Below are 12,988 nucleotides of genomic sequence, written 5' to 3' on the forward strand. Positions count from 1 at the left end.
ATATACAATGAAGGGATCCAATGAGATGACTCTACTGCCCTTTACAGATCTGAAATGATCCCCATGATTCTAGATTATGTAAGAAATTGGCAAATCACACGCAAACCGGTTCTATAGCTGGCAACAGCCAAACGGCTCTTTAAGGGCTTTGAGCCTCAAGAGACGCAGTTGGGGAGCAATGGTTAAAAAGCACTTTAAGTTTTGCACGCAACTTAAAATCAACCAGAAGACGCTGTCCTAAAGATGGACACTTTGCCATATCAATGGCTTTAAAATTACCGCCAGGCTAAGGTTATAAATACAAGCTACAGAAATACAACGGAATTATCGGCACTAGAGAAAACTGCTTGCGTTTTCACACCTGGTTGAATGAACAGCAGTTGCAGTGAACAGGAAAAAATAATCCCTTCTTCACTTCTGGCTAATTCCCTTTTAAACTCCCCTCTGTCTTCAGATTTTATTGTTAAAGCTCCTAAACTTTTTAATCTCTATGTCGGGCTCTAATAGTGGAATCACACTTTAGGCTTGCCATTCAGTATTAATTAAATGATAGTTTACACTTATTGAATGCTGACTGTATGCCAGCTACTGTTCTAAGTGCTTTACATGTGTTAACTCAGTTAAGCCTCAAGGGAGGTAAAACAACAGAAGCATCAGCTCTGAAGCCATGCTGCCTGGAGTCCATGATTGAGCTCTACCAGTTCCTACCTGTCAGTCTTGGACAAGTCAGTTAGCTTCTCTGTGCCTCACCAAGTGGCCCCCCAGAGTTTTGTCTAGGGGACCCATTCTGAACCTTTTCACTTTCCTCAGCCTTCAGCTCTCACTTTCCTCCATCTGTAAAAGGACCACAGTGATGGTGATGGTGCTAAATCCTACCTCATAGGGTTGTTATGAGGGTTGAAATAAATTTATATATAATACTTTGAACAGCTTCTGGTATGCAGTAAATATTATGTATGTATATACATAACAAAGACAATACATGCGTCTATTGACAATAAAATATATATGCATATATATAAACTTTAAACCCTATCATAGCTTTTGTAATGTGACTGTGTGGTTGTGAAAGCCTTGTGTCTGATGCTCCTTTTTTCTAGGGTATGGACAAATGAGTAAAGAATATGGACAAAAAATAAACAAAAATGGGGGGGGGGACAAAGGTTAAAATTAATTGGGTGGATGGAAATACTGGTGGTCAATGAAAGGGAAGGGTGAAGGGTATGGTATGTATAAATTTTTTCTTTTCTCTTTTTAATTCTTTTTTTGGAGAGATGTAAATGTTCAAAAAAATGATCATGGTGATGAATACACAACTATGTGATAATGTTGTGAGCCATCAATTCTACCCTGTGTATGGAATGTTTTTGTGTTAAGATTTATCAATAAAAATATTTTTAAAAACCCTATCAAGAAGATACTGTTATTATTCTCATTTTACAGATAAGGAAATGGAGTGTCAGGAATGGTAAGCAGTTTCTCTAGGTCACACGGCCTGTACTCCTAACCAGTATGCAATACTGCTGCTTTTATTTAAGTATAATTTTTCTTGTTTTGTATGCTGTATGGCAGGGTCACATTTCATTCTTTTTCCATGTGAGTGTCCTGTCATTGCAGCACCATTTGTTGAATTTTTGTTTGTTCATTTTTTGTTTGTTTTACTTGGTTTGCTTTTTGGGAAGTGCATGGGCCGGGAATTGAACCCGGGTCTCCCTCATGGCAGGCGAGAATTCTACCACTGAACTACCCTTGCACCCCCAAAGTATAATTTTTTATTTCTAAATAATTTTAGACTTACAGAAGAGTTATAAAGATAATTCAGAGAATTCTTGGATACACCATACCCAGCTTCCCTCATGTTAACATCTTTACATAATCATGATGCATTTGTCCGAACTAAGATATTAACATTGGTACATTGCAATTAACTAAACTAGGGACTTTTGTTTGACTTTCATTAGTTTCTCCATTAAAGTCCCTTTTCTATTCCAGGATCCAACCCAAGATACCACATTGCATGTAGTCATACTGATTCTTAATACTATGGAGCTGGGTCAGGCCCTAAAATTAGCACTAGAGACAGAGAGATGAGTAAGAAGCTGTCCCTGCCCTCAGGAAGTTCACGGTCTACTCTGGAAGACAGATAAGCAAACTCTTGGTTATGGTAAAAGGTACTTAGTGTGATTACAGTGAAGCATAGAAAGTTCTGTGGGTATAGAAGAGGAGTATCAGATTAAGACTGGAACATCTAAACTGAGACCTGAAAGATGAGTAAAATTTAGCCAGGCAAAATCAGGATGTGTCTGTATTGGCTGCGGGGGGGGGGGGGGGGGGGGGGGTGATGGAAAAACATATCACACGCAAATACCCAGAGGGAAGAAAGTGAAAATGGCCAGCTTTGGGAACTGCTACATCTCCCAAGATTTCACTGCAAGTTCTCAAATTCTCATCTTTACCACAATTTTCTACCCTGGATCTGACCACTTCTAGGCCTTCAAATTCTTCAAGTTTCTATGCTTTGACCGTCATCACCTCTAGCCCCATCCCCAACATCTTACCACCCCACTCTCTTTGAGCTGCTCTCAATTCCCAACTAAACTCATATTCAGTCACATCAGGATTGAGCTCTGAACTTCCCTGGCTAATCCCAGGCCCTTGGAAAACCCCACTCTTCCTACTCTCAAGTAGAAGTCAGACACTGGGTAACTATCTGCTAACCTTGACCAAGCATTGACTGCATGGTATATGACAGGTACCTCAGCTTTGGAGTCAGGAGGGTGTGAATTTGAATCCTGCCCTTGCCTGCTCTGTGGCCTTGGACAAGGTACTCAGAGTTGTGAATCTCAGTTTCCTCTTCTGGAAAATAGGAGCAGTACTACTACCTACCTCTGAGAGTTGCTGTGAGGAGTAAAAATAATATAGACAAAGTTGTTGGCATAGTGCCTGATGCATAATAGGCACTCAATAATTGGTGGTTTCCTTTATTATCAACCAGCTTTTTGTTTATCACCAGGTGAATCCCCAGGGTTTTGTCTAAGAGGTCTTACTGCAAACCCTTTCCCTCTCCTCAGCCTTCAAATCTCTTTCCTCTCTTGCTTTTCTCTGTTCTTGGTTCTCCTCCTACTTCTTTATTAGCCTCTTGTGTTGCTTTTATTGGTAGGACTTCTCTTATTTTGAAGAATAGATATCCTCCTGAGACACTGTGGCCCAAACTCTCTTTTTTCTGCCTTCTCTGTCCTGGCAATTTTGTTTCAGGCCTATGTGAATGGTTTCTAAATCTGGATCCGTCAAGCTTTGAGACCTGATTTCCAGTCTCCCAACTGGCCATCTTCACCTGGATGTCCCAAGGGCCCTGCACACCTAGTGTGCCAGGTTGAAAGGATTATGTACCCTAGAAAAACCATGGTTTTTTTTTTTTTTAACATGGGAAGGCACTGGGAACCGAACCTGGGTCTCTGGCATGGCAGGTGAGAACTCTGCCACTGAGCCATCACTCATTGCTGCCTGTCCAAAAAGCTGTGCTTTAATCCTGACCCATCTTGTGGAGGCAGTCATTTCTTTTAATCCCTATTCAGCACTGTAGGTTGGAACCTGATTAGATTATCTCCATGATTATGTGACACACCCAGTTGTGGGTATTAACTTTGATTAGAGGGAGATGTGATTCTATCCATTCCAGGTGGGTCTTGATTAGTTTACTGGAATCCTTTAAAAATGGAAGCATTTTGGAAAAAGCTAGAGATCCACAAGAACCACAAGCACCCACACATCCAGAGGCCTTTGGAAATGAAGAAGGAAAACACCCCAGGGGAGCTTCATTAAACAAGAAGCCTGGCTCTAAGCCAGAATACCTACATTGCTGTGCTCACCATGTGCCTTTTCAGTTGAGAGAAGAAACCTGAACCTCATCGGCGTTCTTGAACCAAGATATCTTTCCCTGGATGCCTTATATTGGACATTTCTATAGACTTGCTTTAATTTGGACATTTTCAATGATTTAGAACTGTAAACTTGCAACTTTATAATTCCCCTTTTTAAAGCTGCTCTGTGTCTGGTATATTGCATTGTAGTAGCTAGCAAACTAGAACACCTAGTATATGTTAAAGTCATTACTAACTCTGCTCCCTCAAACCTGTTCCTTCTGACTGTTAGTGGCTTCCCCAACTTCTCAGACCCTAGGCTCAAAATCTCGACTTCTTAGGTTTCTAAGGAATTGCCTTGCAACTTCCAAATCCCTATTCTCATTGCCATCCAGAAAGTTCATACTTCAACATCTTGTCCTCAGAGGAGGCAATCCCTTTCCAAATGAATTGACTGTTTGGGTACTGCCTTGCCAGAGTATTCTCTTTTCCTTATATCAAGATTTCTGAGAAAGACAAGTTAGAAATCTTCTCGCTGAGCAAGGATTTAAAACAAAGGAAAGGGAATAGTCTTGAGGGATATTTCATTCCAGCTATCATGAAGCCTGAGGAACTGTTGCTCCTCCACAGCAAATGGCACCTTTCTAAAGAAAGGATTACATTCCCTAGATTCAACCTTTTTCTCCCTGGTATGGTACAAGAAACACACTGCTAAACTCTTCTTTTGAAACATCTTTTTTCAATGCTGAGTTCTACTGACAAACATTACTGAATATGTTAACACCACTGACTGAAACTTAGTAGAGTTGACAGTGTCTCCTTCCGTTATAAGCTGATTTAGCCAGTTGACTTCTCATAAATCAATCTCCATCCTATCTAGCAATTTCACTCTTAAGCAATTATACTCTAGGGAAACTCTTACACATGTGCTCCAAAGACATGTAAAAGATCGCTCATAGTAGCATTGCTTATAACAGCCTCAAACTGTAAACAACCCAAATGCCCAATCAATGGTAGATGAATGATACACAGGTACACACAAAACCATGGATAAATCTGAAAAAACAATGAACAAATGAAGTATATCCTAGAGATATAAAATATAAAATATAGTTCTATTATTTGGAACTCAAAACTAGATAAAATGAAATAATATCGTACTGGGTAAAGATTGACACATATGTAACAAAAACTATGAGGATAAGCAAGGAGTGATTAGTACAAAATTCAGGACAGTGGTTGGCCCTTGGAGGTGGAGAGAAGAGCATGGCAGGCAGAGGAGGGTCACAAAGGGCTTTGAAGATATTCTATTTCTTAAGCAGGGTGTGAGGTCGTAGGTTTTAAGTTCATCATTATGATTTCAACCACTCATTTGCATTAAATGCACTATTATATATACCATATATTTCGCAATTTTCACAAGTTTTTTTCAAGTAATATTATTTCCAAGTTCTTTGAGATGAAAGGACACTCTTTCCTTTTACCTAGATAACTCTTGCCTTCCTTCAAAACTCAATTCAAAACTCCTTTGTGAAGTCTTCTCTGACTCTCCAGATGGATATATTAAATAAGGAAATTTTCAAACATGTATATAAGTAGAGTAATATACAGGAACCACAATGTAACCATCACCATCAGATAAATATAGATGGAACATGTAGCTAACCTTGTTCCATCTATACCCTGACACACTTCCCTTCCAGCATGAGATCATTAGAAAGCAAATTTCAGAGCTCCTATCATTTCATCTGTAAACACTTCAGTAAGCATCTCTGAAAGAGAACTCTTTTTTTAAAAAGGAGGTAAACAACCCCCATATAATTAACCATTTCAAAACTTAGGAAGAAAGGTTTCTTTTGTCCAGAACCTAAATTTTCTGTAGCACATAATCTAACTCAACCTGTCTGGATAACTCATTTGAACAATTGAAATACAGAGAGCCCAGAATAAGAATGAGGACCTTTAATCCTGTATAGCTTAATGTAATATCTGGACACATCCTAGAATATATTAAGCAAATAATCAAAAAGTATCGGCAGGGCAGGTGATGGTGGTGCAGTGTCAGAATTCTCACCTGCCATGCTGGAGACCCGGGTTCGATTCCCGGTGCCTGTCCATGCAAATAAAAAAAAAAAGGTATCGGTAAAGACTCTTGAGGGATGGAAGAAAAAATATGGAACTGTTCAACTTTACCATCAGGGAATCCTCTGATACTGTGTCAAACATTAGGGACACCCAAATCAATAGGCCATGCCCTTGATCTTGAGGCTTACCCTTGTGAAGCTTATGTAAGTAGTGGACAAGTTTAACCTACATATAGGTATGTCTAAGAGTTACTTCTAGAGGACCTCTGTTGTTGCTCAGATGTGGCCTTAATCTCTCTATGCCCAACTCTGCAAGTGAAATCATTACCCTCCCCCCCTACGTGGGACATGACATCCAGCACTGATAGTTTCCCTGGTGGCGTGGGAGATGACTCCCAGGGATGAGTCCGGCCCTGGCACCATGGGATCAACAATGCCATCCTGACCAAAACAGAGAAAAGAAGTGTAACTAATAAAGTATCAGTGGCCAAGAAAGTTCAAATAGAGTCGAGAGGCTACTCTGGAGGTCACTTTTATGCAAGCTTCAGTTAGACATTGCTACCTACCATAACTTGCCAAATCTCAACCAAAACCATTCCAGCCAATCCTAAAGCACACCCAGGGCAATATATGAGATTCTACGAAGGTTCCATGCACTAGGATAACTTTCCAGAAAACTACAACCTCCAGATGGGTCCCTGGACCAGATAAGTCCTGAAATCTCGAGGGCCCAGCCTCTCCAGAACATCAGCTAGTTCCATTTCCATACTCCATATTATTGACAGTTTTCAACATGAAAAAGTTAGAATGGCCATAGCCCAAATACTCCTAAAGAGTGGGATAGAAAGATCAAAGGTAATGGTAGAGCTATACAGAGAAGGTAGGGTCTAACAAACGAATATGATTGCTGAATCATTAAATTGATATTTCTTTTAGTCTCCAGTATTTTACAGCAGCTAGAAGTAAAAACTGAATATTGTGGAATTGTAACCCATATGAAACTCTGAAATCTGTTCTACAACTAATTGCTGCAATGTGCTTTGAAATTTATTGCTTTTTTGTATATATGTTATTTTTCACACACAAAAAGAAAAAAGTTGCTTATGATGATAAAAAAATATTTATTCCTTCTAGCCTCCAATGTTCTGGAGCAGCTAGAAGGAAAAATCTGAGAGGATGGTATGGTAGCTCATGACAAACTCTGGGATCTGTCCTGTAACTCCTTGTTGAAGAGTGCTTTGAAAACTTGCTTTTTTCTTTCTTTGCTTTGTATATATGTTATTTTATACAATAAACAAGTTGAATAAAACCATTAATAATGACTCCCTAATTTCAAATACACAGGGAGTATTCAACTTTCCCCAAGTGACTTATTGCTTGATCTGTTCAAATTAGGATCGAAACAAATTTCACACATTACATTTGGTTGTTATGTTTCTGGGATCTCTTTAAAGCTAAAGCTGGTTCTCATTCTCTCTCTCTCTCTCTCTCTCTCTCTCTCTCTCTCTCTCTTTCTCTCTGTGCAATTTATTGATTGAAGAAATCAGAACTGGCATATTTCCTACATTCCAGATTTCTGGTTGGTTTAGTTCTCTTTCTCTGCTTATTTCATAAACCTCTGTGCCTTTGTCTTTTCCACCATTTTTCCCCCAGCTACACAGTTTGGTGAGTGGATAAGAAAGGATGCCAAGAGGGTATAGAATGGAGAGGGGATAAACCTTATGCAGATCTCTACCCTAGCATTCCTTATACTCAGTGGAAATCATGGGTTTATTTGCCTAACCTTCTCCAGCACACCTTCTGAGGGCCAGGACCGAGTCTTCGTTTTGTATCTGTGCTTTAAGCAGAGCTTTACACATAGTAGGTGTCAAATGAATGTTCATTGGATGAATGAATGAATGATGTTGCTCTCTGGTACTTCTTATCTGCTATGCCTTCTTTTCTAACTTGTAGGAAGACTTAAGAATTTGTGAAACTTTGATTTCAACCCCCCGGGGCAAGGTATTATGCAAAATCCTTTTGATAGTTACTTTTCTTAAAAGGTTTGACAAATTTCATTGTAAAGAGCACTTTATTTATTGTACTTTCCTCTGTCACCCATTTCCTGAACCTCAGCGGTCTTGACAAGCTCGTTTGAATTCAAACACAAATGTTCCCTGCTCTGTAACATGATGGGGGTCTCTCAGCAGCCTTGCCCTTCGGGGGAATTGTGGGTTAATGGCTTCTGAGTAAGGCATTACTCACCACAGCTTCTTAGAAATTTCTTCTGAAGCAAAATTATAACTTCCTGAGATATCTTTGCTCTGTTCCTTGAATTCCACACGTCATCCCTAACTTCTCACTTGTAGATTTTTCCCATCTCACTATATGGAGAACAATGTCACTGGCAAAGCTTGGGAGCAAAATTACTTCCATTTCTGCCCTCTAGAAGTTCTTCCTGGTTTTCAGTTGAGGTGTCTGCATTCTCTGCTGCACATAGCTGAGCATCCCTTTTGTTAGAGCAGCCGCAGGTACTCGGGCTCTTACTTATTGTCTGTTCTAGTATGACACAAACACAAAAGGGACTGAAGCCACATATGAGAAATCTTTCCTACGTGCTCTTGGATTTGATAATATGCCCTCCTTATCTGTTTGATTCTGTGGATAACCACTGAAGTCCTTAGAATTGTTATAGAAATACTTTCTGCTTTCTTCATTCCAGGAAATGAAACTGGCTCAAGGGGCCTGCAATATTATTTTCTTAAAATTGTTATGAACTCAACCCAATAATTGAAAATTCAGCCAAACTAATCTTGCTGCAGCTCTGAGTGTGAAGGGTTTCTGGAATTATGTTTGAGACGGTAGGCAATAAAATCCTTCCCCTATTATTTTTTTAATGCCACAGTTAGATAATTGTGAATTAAGATTTCTGGAGAGCCAATTTTAAGTCATCAAGTGCCAGTGAAAGATGAACAAAGACTGGATGACATATTGAAATTATACCTAGTAATAAACTTTTATCAAACACTTCTAATCTGGCAAACAATGCAATGAGTGACGGCAAATGCAATATAACAGAAACCTAGATCAATTATCTCTGAAAGATTTCAGTCAGCAGATAAAAATGGGATCGTGGAGTCTTCTGAATTAACTGGCACTGAGAACATGACTTAGTCTTTCATCTTCTATTATTTCATCCTTTTCCTTTGAAGTAAACTTAAAAATAATCTTTTCGCCAACTCCTCAAAATGAAATATTCACTATATCACTCTTAGTCCTTATTAAAAACTGGTATTAGTGTGCCTTTATACTGAGGACATCAAAGGAACTATTGAGTGTACTTGTGTAAACATGAGGAAGCCTGAAGTATATTGCTTATTTTTCTATGGCATACATGCAAAATCATGATACTTCATTGTGCAGTGACTGACTCCTCCTGGGATTTTTTTTTTCCTTTTTGATTCAATCCTTGTTGAATGAATGAAATATGTGGTAATTTATTTTTAGCATTTTCAGATAGGACACATGTTCATCCACGCTAATGCCCATCAAAGGAGGGTACTGTACTAGGTTTTTTTTTTAATTAAAAAAATTAAAAACAAATAAAAATATTAACATATTCCATTCTACATATACAATCAGCAATTCTCAATATCATCACATAGTTGCATATTCATCATTTCTTAGAACATTTGCATCGATTTAGAAAAAGAAATAAAAAGACAACAGAAAAAGAAATAAAATGATAATAGAGAAAAAAAGACTATACATACCATACCCCTTACCCCTCGCTTTCATTTACCACTAGCATTTCAAACTGAATTTATTTTAACATTTGTTCCCCCTATTATTTATTTTTATTCCATATGTTCTACTCTTCTGTTGATATGGTAGCTAAAAGGGGCATCAGACATAAGGCTTTCACATTCACAGAGTCTCATTGTGAAAGTTATATCATTGTTCAACCATCCTCAAGAAAGATGGCTACTGGAACACAGCACTACGTTTTCAGGCAATTCCCTCCAGCCTCTCCACTACATCTTGAACAACAAGGTGATATCTACTTAATGCGTAAGAATAACCTCCAGGATAACCTCTCGACTCTGTTTGGAATCTCTCAGCCATTGACACTTTGTCTCATTTTACTCTTCCCCCTTATGGTCGAGAAGTTTCTCTCAATCCCTTGATGTTAATTCTCAGCTCATTCTAGGGTTTTTCTCAGTCCCTTGATGCTGAGTGTCAGCTCATTCTGGGATCTTTGTCCCACGTTGCCAGGAAGGTCCACACCCCTGGGAGTCATGTCCCATGCAGAGGGGGAGGGTGGTGAGACTGCTCGTTGTGTGGGCTGGAGAGAGAGGCCACATCTGAGCAACAAAAGAGGCTCTCTTGGGGGCGACTCTTAGGCCTAAATTTTAAGTAGATTTGACCTATCCTTTGTGGGGTTAAGTTTCATATGAACAAACCCCAAGACTGGGGGCTCAGACTGCAGCTTTGGTTGTCCACACTGCTTGTGAGAATATCAAGAATTCAACTTGGGGAAGTTGAATTTCTCGCCACTCTCACCATTTCCCAAAGGGGCTTGCAAATATTTTCCAGTCACTGATCAAATCATTCTGGGATTCATCGGGGTATCACTCTGGACAAACCAACAAAATCTCATGTCCTACCTGAGATTCCAAGTACTTATGGCGTTCAAGCAAACTATCTACATAAGTTATATTAGGAAATGCACTAGTCAAAATATAAATTTCGTAACAAATAAACATTTTTTTTGCTTTAGTCTCGCACATAAGGTGACATTTAAAAATATTAATTATCATCTATTTTCAGCACCCTGCAATAATGACATTCCTTTGTTCTTCCTCATGCAAAAACATTTTAAAATTTGTACATTGTACATTTCACTATTATCGCTGTCCTAGGTTTTGGCAATGAGCTTGGATTTTAAGTCACATTCTACTACTAAGTAATATCTAACTTTTTGATATATAGTTATACCTCTGGATGTCATCTACTCATCCACATTTTTAAATGTCTGAACATGTCCTGCTCTAAGTTGCAGACACAAATGATTACCTACCACAGCCCCCCTTTCCATGCTAACAGAACCCCCAATTTGTACTGTTAGGAGGCGCCCATAAGTTTTAAGAGAGGCTGGGCCCTGGCGCTTAAGCAGGCCAAACCAGCCACAGTAACTTCCTTACCCTTGGGTAATGACTTGCGTACACAGAGACATGTGATACAATTCTGGCCAATAATACATTTGGAAAAGTCTGTTGGAGGCCGATCTGGGAAGGCTTTTCTCAGTCTCTGAAAGGGGCATCAGGAAAGGATGTCCTCTTTCCTGGCCTTTGGAAGTTACTGTTCGAGAACACGATTCCTGGGGCTTTTGCAGCCATCCTGAAACTATGAGGAGAGAAGGAGACAAATGGAGACTCTGAGGAGAAAAAGGGAAAGAGCTGGAATCCTTGATAATATTGTTGAGCCATGGAATTATCCAGACTGCCTTATCGTGGTTCTTGTTGCCATATTTAATAAATTGCCTTTGTTGTTGAACTCTGTCTGGGTTGAGCTTGCTATTACCAGGTATCCTAAGAGGCACACTACCTAAAGCTGATGGCTCCTGTATTGCATTAGGTGATATCATTCTCTCAGTGTCCTAACACTATGATAAAGTTTCATAGAACCAGCCCCATTTGGACTGAATAGCAATGCACAATTATAAAGCTAAATCATCAAGTATGTCTTTCTATTTCCACTCTTTTTTTCTTTTCGAATGTTCATAATGTCTCTATTTATGATCATCAAAAATTGGCTATCATCCAAATGTCCATCAATAGGTGAATGAAGAAACACATTTTGGTATATTCATACAATAGAATACTTCTTAGCCATAAAAAGGAATGAACTAACGGCATACTCAGCAAAATGGATGGAACTCAAAGGAATCATGCTGAAAGAATCCAAACAAATGAGAGTATATAATGTACGATTCCACTTATATAAAACTTAAGAAATGTAAACTAATCTACAGTAACCAAATGCAGATTAGAGGGGAAGAAGAGAGCTGGGGGTGGTGGATATGTGTACACTCCTGGCTGTGATGATGATTTTGCATGTGTATATGCATGTCAAAATTGCACACATTAAATATATTCTCTTACTGTGTGTCAATTATACCTCCACAGATCTTCCTGTCACTTTCTCCTGTGCTTCTATGCCACTGTCTTTCCTCAATTCTCGCTTCTCCTTTAACATCTCTGATCTTTGTCAGAAGTAACGTCTCTTTTGTCTTTCATTCCTCTATTTTTTCTACAAAGACCGTTTCTTCTTTGCGTGTTCCAGCTGCCGTCTTTCTTCTCTGTCCATCCGATGAGGTGTTACTATTTTGCTGTGCACTTGAGTTTTTCTAACCCCCTACCTATCATATCCAAACATCTGTGCCTTGTTAACTGTAGCCATCTTTATTTATTATTATTTTGCTATATGCTGTATGGCGGGGTCACATTTCGTTATTTTTCCATGTGAGTATCCCATTTGTTGAACTTTTACTTGTTTGTTTGTTTGGCTTGTGTGCTTGTTTTGGGGGAAGTGCATAGGCCAGGAATTAAACCCGGGTCTCTCGCATTGCAGGCGAGAACTCTACCACTGAACTACCCTCGCACAAGAGTAGCACCTCATCGGATGGACAGAGAAGAAAGATGGCAGCTGGAACACGCAAAGAAGAAACTTAGTCTTGGTAGAAAAAATAGAGGAATGGAGACAAAAACTCTCCTTTAATCTCCTCAAGATATCTTTACAGGATGGTTTTAAATACCGATCATGAGGCCCTGTACATTGGTTTTCTAAAAGTAGGCAATGAGGATCAGTCAGGTTTAAACCATAAGAAGGTCGAAAAAGCGTTTGACTTAAATTCCTTGTGTGGAATACTGTATTACTTCCTGGGATCATAGGCAGCTAGACCCCAAGAGGCATATGCAGAAGTTGAGCTGCTGGGACCCTGGAATGTGAGTTTCGAGCGTGTCCTAGCTGCGTTCCAGGCTTCCAATGGTGTGGGCCCCAGAA

The 12,988-nt window shown here is 39.3% G+C and overlaps 1 non-coding gene across 1 annotated transcript; it reads right to left on the reverse strand.

Moving 5' to 3' along the window:
* Positions 1–12,515: 12,515 nt before the first annotated feature.
* TRNAC-GCA (transfer RNA cysteine (anticodon GCA)) lies at positions 12,516–12,586 on the reverse strand. The gene has a single exon. It is a non-coding gene; the product is annotated as a tRNA-Cys (tRNA).
* Between the last annotated feature and the right edge of the window lie 402 nt (positions 12,587–12,988).

Source organism: Tamandua tetradactyla, chromosome X (assembly GCF_023851605.1).
Source record: "Tamandua tetradactyla isolate mTamTet1 chromosome X, mTamTet1.pri, whole genome shotgun sequence".
NCBI lineage: Eukaryota > Metazoa > Chordata > Mammalia > Pilosa > Myrmecophagidae > Tamandua > Tamandua tetradactyla.